This window comes from Triticum dicoccoides, chromosome 3A (genome assembly GCF_002162155.2).
Source record: "Triticum dicoccoides isolate Atlit2015 ecotype Zavitan chromosome 3A, WEW_v2.0, whole genome shotgun sequence".
NCBI lineage: Eukaryota > Viridiplantae > Streptophyta > Magnoliopsida > Poales > Poaceae > Triticum > Triticum dicoccoides.
This window is the reverse complement of record NC_041384.1, coordinates 449756925-449766704: the sequence shown is the minus strand read 5'-3', so window position 1 is coordinate 449766704 and position 9780 is coordinate 449756925.

Below are 9780 nucleotides of genomic sequence, written 5' to 3'. Positions count from 1 at the left end.
CAAATTATCCTATCACAAAACTATCTATTACCACTTATTTCAGTACTTGGAGAGAATACCTTGCTGGAAAGCACTTATCATTTTGTTTCGCTCCTCGTTGGGTTCGACACTCTTACTTATCGAAAGGACTATGATAGATCCCCTATACTTTTGGGTCATCAGTTAGTAATAGCAGCATGCGTCGCTGGAGTCGAAGGGGATCGTCAGAGCAGAGGCGGAAGGAGGGCGGCTCAATCCGCTGCCTGCGGTGCTCCCCGGCTTGCGCTCATGGACGGGGGTGAGGAAGTCGACGACGGCAGAGCTGTTGGATAGGTCGGCGAGGCGAGGCGAGGTCGGTAGCCGCGGCTGCGACGGCAAGCGGCGACAGAGGCGCTCGGGATGATCGGGGAGTGAGGAGTGGCACGAAGGAGAGTGGAACTAGGGGCGTTAGGGTTAGGGTTTAGGTTGGGGGCGACCTAGTAGGCGACGGGGGAGCAGCGGATGGCCGCCGCATGGCCATCCTTGGCCGTGGGCGGTCGAACATCGGCCACCACGCCTCAGGTGAGCAGAGGTAAGGGGTGACCCCTTATGTGGGTTGGGCTATGCACTAGGCGTGTGCACTGTGCTCTTAGGCCCAGGGCATAGTGGGTTTTCTTTTTTACTTCCCTTTTATTTTGATCTATCTATTATTTCTTTTCTGTTTTCATTTAACAGTAGCCTTTTGCATTTTCTTTTGCAGTAATTACCTTTTGCAAAAATGTGCCACTAGTGAAAACAGATACTAGGAGAAGTGGTGCGCTGCCACCATAAGCTTGGTATTTATTTGAATCCATTTGGAATTTTCCTAATTAGAAAGGCATTTTAAAATGTTGTTTTGCACTGTAACAACTGCTTCTGTCCATCTTAGCATTGTGGTGAAGTTGTTTTCCCTTAACAATAAATTGTTTTGGAATATTTGCTAAATGATGAACATTTTTCCAGCAACTTTGTGCAACTTGAAAATTTTCACTTTGAATTTGAATTGGATTAAGAGAAGGAATTTGAAATGAGATACTAATCCAATATGATTAAGCTTTGTAAATCAAGATGAATTGGCATTGATCATAAGGGATTACTGTAGTGTGATGCTGGGGACATTACATTGTCACTAGGAAAGGACATCGCAAGATTGAACCCAAAGCTAAGCACTTCTCCCATTGCAAGAAAGATCAATCTAGTAGGCCAAATCAAACTGATAATTCGAAGAGACTTGCAAAGATAACCAATCATACATAAAAGATTTCAGAGAAGAATCAAATATTGTTCAAAGATAAACTTGATCATAAACCCACAATTCATCAGATCTCGACAAACACACCGCAAAAAGAGTTACATCAAATAGATCTCCAAGAAGATCAAGGAGAACATTGTATTGAGATCCAAAGAGAGAGAAGAAGCCATCTAGCTAATAACTATGGACCCGAAGGTCTGAGGTAAACTACTCACACATCATCAGAGAGGCTATGCATGGGTGTTGATGTAGAAGCCCTCCACGGTTGATTCCCCCTCCGGCGGAGCTCCGAAAAAGGCCCCAAGATGGGATCTCTTGGGTACAGAAGGTTGCGGCGGTGTAAAAAGGGTTTCGTGGTGCTCCTGGATGTTTTCGGGGTATATTCATATATATAGGAGGAAGAAGTAGGTCGGTGGAGCCACGAGGGGCCCATGAGGGTGGAGGGCGCGCCCCCCTACCTCGTGGCCTCCCCGTTGGTTTCTTGACGTCCACTCCAAGTCCCATCGATCACGTTTGTTCCAAAAATAACTCCCCCGAAGGTTTCATTCCGTTTGATATTCCTTTTCTGCGAAACACTGAAATAGGACAAAAAATAACAATTTGCACTGGGCCTTGGGTTAGTAGGTTAGTCCCAAAAATAATATAAAAGTGTATAAATAAGCCCATTAACATCCAAAACAGATAATATAATAGCATGGAACAATCAAAAATTATAGATACGTTGAAGATGTATCAGTATACCGTGTTTTCACCATGGCCCAGGCCTCTCGTGCACCTAGCCAGCAGGCCGATATCTTCCACAATCTAAAGCGTTGTTGCGCTCCCTTGAATAGTTGTATAAGCTCCTCCATCTTTCCCGGAGGGGGGCGGATGGCCATAAGGCCTTGGCAACATTTCGCATCGCCTGTCGAGCCTACTCGTGCACCTGCAATAGCTCTTGTAGCAGATCGCTCGAGAATCCGGACATCTCCTCTTCAGGACGACCGGTCAGCATGCCTGTAGACATAACTCTATCAGTTCCCTTTATCTCCGAATTATTCGAAGGTAAGTTCGACCACATCTTGAATATGCTGCCTCGCAGCCTTTTATTCTCCTTTACGGAGTCAGCCAGCTGGGCCCGCACATCTTTCAGTTTCTTGCCCAGTTGGGTATTGGAATCCTGGAGCTTGTTTTTCTCCATCACAACTTTTGTTAGCACACACTCGCCCGTGGCTAGCAGTTTTTTGTCTTCTCGTTCCCCGCCTTGAGCGGCTTTCAGTTGATCTAATGATCCTATTAAGAGGTGAGCAACCGTGTTGGCATTATTGGTATACCATTATGTTTTCTCGATGGAGGGAAACATTACCAGGAGACGCCTTCTTGGATTTCTCCAGTTCGGCATTGGCAGCAGTTAGCTAGCCCCGATACTTTTCTAGTTCCTGAGATAACAGGCTGTTCTTCTCCGTAAGCACTTGGTTATACAATGATCCTTAAATCAGTTGTATCAACTGCTTTAAGTCTCGAGGGCTACTAGTGTATGATTATTAAATCTACGCTTACCCGCATATCCTTCAGATGCTGGTCCGTGGCTCTGGCAAGCCCATCCCGAGCATCTCGGATGTACGCATCGGCCGAGCTGAAGGCATCAAATGCCTCCTTTGAAAAGTCGGGGTCATGAAGAGCGGCCCTCCGACGACGATGTTCATGGCGCTCTCCACTTCAGAGTTCGTGACGGACATATCGACTGAATCCTCTGTGGAAGGACAGTTCGGCGCCACTCCCGTGTCAGCCCCCGTCCTTAGGGCACGGTCCGAAACCTGACTAGTAGAGGCACGTCCGACCGGATCCCCGGACACAGTCCGGCGGATACTTTTTATGATAGAATGCGGCGAATGGCATCACGATTTGATGTGGCGATCAAAAGATGTATTCTTGAAAAGAAAACCTTACCTCTTTGACGAAGGTTCTGCCGTGTTATCATTTGCCTTCCTCTTCAAAGATATGCTTGGCGCGGGCGCCATTCTCCTCGGAGACGCTTCTGGTGCACATTGTGGCGGCGAGCGCCTCCCATTTGGAACACGAAATAGTGTGGTGGGTGAGGCATAGTAATGAAACTCTTTCGAAGAAGGTGTCTTTTAAATTACTCACATGCGAAGCAGGGAGAAGACCGGGGTAATCGGCAATGATGGGTACTTCTGTACCATCGTAACTTGTCTGACAGAATACTCCATCCTCGAGCTCCACAGATATGCCCGGATCTTCTTCAAATCCGGGGTCAAGGTCCCGGTTGTGACCCTCTGGCTGGGGAGTGGAGCTATGGAACCCCTCAGTAGCCTTCCTCCATTCCTGTAGCGAGTGGATAGGTTACTGTCCATCGGAAATGATTCAGGGAGAGGAGCAAAATGGTGGGATTGGAGCTTACCCAGCTAGGAGGATTATACATGGAAAATCCATCTCGACATTGGAGACGAGTGAACTCCTCCTTCTCCCCTTTGTATAGTTTGGCTAATATTTTGACCAAAGCGGGGGGGTTTTCGGACCCTTCCGACTGTAGCATGAGGCGTCATCTTCCCCATTGTAGTGCCACATGGGAAGCCCTCTGTATTGGAGTGGCTGGACCCCCCGCACTATGGAGATTGCCATTACCTCGATTATTGATGATCCGAACTGGGTGAGCATCTTAATCTTGCCCGTCAACTGACTGACTTCTGCGCTACCTTCCTCCTCAAGGCTCCGAGGACGCCAGCTATGGCGTTTCTTCAACGGAGCGCTTGAAAATTCGGGGAGGCCCACTCGGACTGGGTCAGGAAGAGCGACGTCGTCAATATAGAACCATTCGGAAGGCCACTCTTTGGAAGCCTTCTTCGGCGTGCCAGACAGGTATCCGGTCTCGGTGATACGCCACACTTCGGCTCCTCCCACTTCGAATATTGACCCTCCTTGATTATGAGGGACGAGGCAGAACAATTTTCTCCATAAATCAAAATGGGCCTCGCAGCCAAGGAATAGCTCGCATAGAGCAACATAACCCGCGATGTGCAGGATGGAGGTGGGAATAAAAGTATGCAGTTGAAGGCCAAAATACTCCAGAAGTCCTCGAAGGAAGGGATGGATTGGAAATCCGACGCCTCTTAGCAAGAAGGGAACAAAGCATACTCGTTCCCCCTGGACGGATTGGGGAAGTTCTCTGCCTGAACCCCGCCATTGAAGGATGTCAGCCCTGCTCGTACAGGGACTAGATCCACGGTAGGAAGAAAGCCTTGTTTTTGCAGCTTCGACAGCTGACTGTGAGATACAGAGCATCTCTCCCAATCACCCTTTGCAGAGCCGTGGGGACGAGAGGAAGAGCTGGGAGCATTAGCCATGTTGGGGTGGTTCCGCTTAGCAAGCTCTGAGGATTTTTTCCGCGGGGTGTGGAATGGATCTGAGATCTATTCTCTTTAAATAGGCACCTCTCTTGTATGGTCAGGGTGGTATGTGCAAAAATACCACGACCTCTTGTATTCACTCGACACATGGAAGCTGAAGTCAGGAAGGCGCGGAAGCCGAGGGGTACGACATTAAATGGAAAGCTGAATACATCGCTTTGAAGTTATCGAAGGAGGAACCCGCCTTGCAATGCCGAAGACTATCTGCGCGCCGGACACGTCATCATTGCAGTCTGGTTCGGGGGCTACTGAGGGAGTCCTGGACTAAGGGGTCCTCGGGCGTCCGGCCTATTAGATATGGGCCGGACTGATGGGCTGTAAAGATAGAAAGACTGAAGACTCTACCCGTGTCCGGATGGGACTCTCCTTGGTGTGGAAGGCAAGCTTGGCGACCAAATATGAAGATTCCTTTCTCTGTAACCGACCTTATGTAACCCTAGATCCCTCCGGTCTCTATATAAACCGGAGGGCTAGGTCCGTAGACATATATCCTCATAATCATAGTCAGACAGGCTAGACTTCTAGGGTTTAGCCATTACGATATCGTGGTAGATCAACTCTTGTAATACTCATATTCATCAAGACCAATCAAGCAGGAAGTAGGGTATTACCTCCATAGAGAGGGCCCGAACCTGGGTAAACATTGTGTCCCCTGTCTCCTGTTAGTATCGACCTTAGACGCACAGTTCGGGACCCCCTACCCGAGATCCGCCGGTTTTGACACCGACAACATCCGATTGTCGTGAAAGTGTGTGGCCTCATTCGCCATTATCTTGGCGGCGACAACAACTTGTCCTCCCGAAGCGCCCTAACGGTGAGAAGTACGTCGACTAGGAGGGAAGCCAGGGCGATAGGCGCAACGTGACCCGCCTGCCGGAGTTCATGGACTCCAACGTCACGCCACCACACATCACGGTGGACCCAGAGCCAGCCACGCCAAGGCCCTGGACTACTCCAAGACGACGGCGGAGACGAGCAAGCTTCATCTCCACCGCCTAGATGAGGAGATGGCCACATACAGCCATGAGTGGTCTCTCCATGAGTCCTCCGCCATCGCCGCCTCCTCCAAGGCCCGCCGCCCTCTCTCCCCGCCCACGTCGTCGGTGGCCGCGGTCGCGCTGCCCACAACGCAAGAGCAAGCGGAGAGGACAATTTGCAAGCATGAGGCGGCTGTCGGGAAGCCCTTCCACGTCGGCGCGCCCTTCCACCGCCCCAAGCCCCACAATAAGGATTCCGACAATGGCTCCGACGACGATGATGGAGAAGCCACTAGCCAGCCCGACATGGCCTACGATTTTCTGTCAAGTATAGGGTACTGTAGGGTTAAGTTTTTTGTAAGTTTTTTAGTTCATTGGATGAAATATCGTCCGGTTTTATGTAAAAAAATATCCTAGTTTCAATGAATATCATCCGGTTTGTTTGAGTTCGAATCAATTTGATCAATTTCATTAAATTTCATTTAAAATGAAACCGGACATATGCGGCTAGTTTTGGATGACTGGCTCCAGCATCCGTGTCCGCGGACTGGTCCGCCCTGTCCATGGACGGATGTGATTCCCGGTTTGTGGGTCAACGTTGGAGATGGTCTTGGTCATTTGATATAATGTTACTTTCTCTCTCTAACAAGTCACACATCTCATAGCAGTAGGGTGTGTGTGCGCGCGTGTACATTCATAAGGGTGGATGTATGTGTGTCTGTGTTTCCTAACAAAAACAATCATTTTCAATACCAAGAAAGAAAAAATTGCCCGCTGACTTAGATTGTAGAGAGATACAAATAAGTAGAACAAACAACATGGCAAGTTACCTGCAAAACAAAAATTGCAACATCGCTAGGTCATGTGTTTTTCTATAAGATTAAAACTATGTTTCATGGCAACATAAAGAATATATATAGATTGTACAAAAGTTAGGAGACTAGGAGTCAATTAAACAAATTCCATGAATGTAGTGCAATTTAATCTTAGGATATGTTTCTATAGATTGCACTCATAAAAAATGATTTAATCCACGAGGGAAAATTCCTATAGATTGGACTATTGTCCAAACAAATATATTGAAGATTATTTAAAGGAAAATGGACATGTAAGGAAACAAATCATATATTTAGTGCCCCTCATGTTCAACATTTTTTCAATTAATTTTTACACCATTGTTGTCTGACATTGACCTCATTTGAATGATTTTGTTAGTGAAAAATCATAAAGGCACGATACTCTGACAAATGTATTTGTGGTGTTTTCGCTTGGTTATAGTTTTAAATATCATTAGTTCAATCTAGAAATGTTTTGATGGTAGCATCAAATCGAAATTTTGCATTCTACATGAATTTAATTATGGTTGCCTTGTTTGAAACGAAACTACTTCACAGCCGACCCACCATGCACCATGCAAGATCCATTAATCCAAATCTAGAGTATAAAAACGAGTGTCTAGTAAAAGCCTTATCATGTCCAACCCAATAGTATCTGGGTATATAGTGGAATATGTGTTCTTTATGAAAGAAGGCAGGAGCATTGTCATTCGGTTAAATAATAAACCACTTTGTGTATAGGCACCCCAGGAAGAGAATAAATAGAGTGAAAGAACCCAAAAAACGAAAAATATGGTGAAAACAACACAACCACCAAAGGTCAATCAAGTCTTTCGCCATGGTGACTTGGAGAGGGGAGGAATGATCTCCTTGGGGGATCGATTTATTTAGTTCTTATCATAGATGTGCCACATAATATTTCTAGTCATTCCAATGAACAAATTACACCGAGGGTTTTTGAGTTGCACTAGAAAATGTAGCCCACCAATCACAACGCAAAATAATGTTATCATAGTTAATAGGATTGACGGCAGGGGGTGTGCCAAAGATCAACCAAGAAAAGCATCATGCACCAAATCGTGGAAGCAAAAGGTCACAACAAAGGTCAAGATGGGTGGCGGTCTCAGGGTAGACCAACAAAACCTAGAGATGATTATAGGACAACAAGGTTGTCGGATGTGTGCTCACTGTTGTAATGACTAAGTCGACAAACATAAGCTCATGGTTTCTGAATGAGGGTACACATGAAACTTTTAGCCTTCTTCTCGCAATTTCAGTGAGATGATCCTTTTCTTAAGGAGTGGAAACGATCCTTTGAACTAGGTTGGGTGTGTCAATTCCGCCAAATAAATGTCATCAAACATAGGAGCAAGGAATAGTAGAAAAGACACACACAGTAAGGAGTGACTCATTTTTTATGTTTTTTTCTCGATAAAAGGAGAGGGCATATCCCTCGCTTCTGCATCTATGGATGCACACATCCAACATATTTTGCAACATATCAAATACACATAAAAGTAGTACAACCCAGATAAAAAGGCTAATACAAGATAACAAATGTATCAACAAATGTTTGAATTTCAAATATATGTTTGAAGTTGTAAAAAATATTCAAGTTTTTTTCCAGAAATTTCAAAGAAAAATGTCTGCATTAAAAAAATTCACGTATTCAAATATTCTCCATACATTTAGAAACTCATCGCACTTTCATAAAATCCTTGGGAATTTGAAAATATTTGCGCCTTTCAAAAATTGTTCCTGTTGACAAATTGTATTTAAATTTTTTAAAACTAGCAAAAGTGCCCGAGCATTGCAATGGAAGAAACGAAAAAAGTATCATAATATCCATGGCCATCATCACATTTTGTTGCATCATTGAGATACACTATCACTCTCAATTTCATGAAATCGTGAAAAATTTATGAAATTATCAACATTTTTTTAACTCGTGCTCATACTTGAAATCGTGAACATTTTTACAAATTTTCAAACATTTTCTAAAATCAAGAACATTTTTTAATTCATGCACATTTTATACTACTTGCGAACATCTTTTTAAAATTGTGAATATTTTTTAAACAATTTTCCTGACCCTGCAAACATTCCTAGAATCTACGAACTTTTTTTGGAAATTGATGGAACAATTTATGAAATTCACGGACATTTTTTATTTAACAACCATTTATTTGATTTAATGATGAAATGCATGATCATTTTTTGAATTAGCAAACATTTTATGAATGAACAAACTATTTTGTAAGCCATGAACTGTTTTTGAAATTTTAGGATATTTTTCCATTCATGAATATTTTTTGAATTGGTGATTTTTTTCAATTTCATTAACAATTATTAAAACATGATTTTTTTTTATAAAATCTTGATTTTATTTTTGATTTCCCAAACATTTGTTTTCAAAATTTTAAATATTATTGAATAAGCAAATATTTTTTATCACGAACATTCTTTCAATCCACAAACATTTTATGGTTTATTATGCATTTTATTTCAAAATTCACATTTTTGTTGTTTGATTTTTTTGAAGTATCAAATTATTTAAATTTAAAAAACAAAAACAGAAAAAAAAAGGTTATATTTGGAAAGCAGGCTGCATGTGCCGACCCTTTGGGCTGAACGAAACAGGTGCACTGCATTTTCTCCCAGTGTGCAGAAATAGGTAGTCCCTACTGCATGGGCCGGCCTAGACGGGGAATTGCCCTGTGTGAAACGTTTTGTATCACTGATAGGTGGCATCTGTGGATAATAGTTTGCAACTTTGGAGGAAATTTCCATGACGTACCAACAGAAGCAATAGCGCGTTTATTACTAGGCATAGATGTCGGCATTTTGAAAAGATTTCATAATAAAGAAACAGGTTTCCAACAAATGTATGGGTTGTTAAAAAACGTTCACAAATTTGAAAAAAAAAATCAAGTTTCGAAAAATGTTCAAACTTGAAAGAAATTTGATTAAAAAAATCATATTTTCAAAATTATTCACAATAAAAAATGTTCCTAGTTTGAAAAATTGTTCATAACTTTTGAAAAAATTCCATGTTTAAAAAATGCTCGCTTTATTAAAAAATATGTTGGCAGATTTGCAAAAATTGTGTTTTTAGAAAACACTGCTACAGTAAACCAGACCAGTGCAATTCGGAACCTCTACAGTTGCCACTTGTATGTTTTGGCAAGAGCAGTTGCCCCTCGTTGATAGTGTCACTACGCGGGTTGGCCCAGTAGGACGCCGCCATGTGCGATCCCATGCGTTTTGACACAGAATGCGTCATAGAGGGAGTCCTACAAAGGATAAATCCT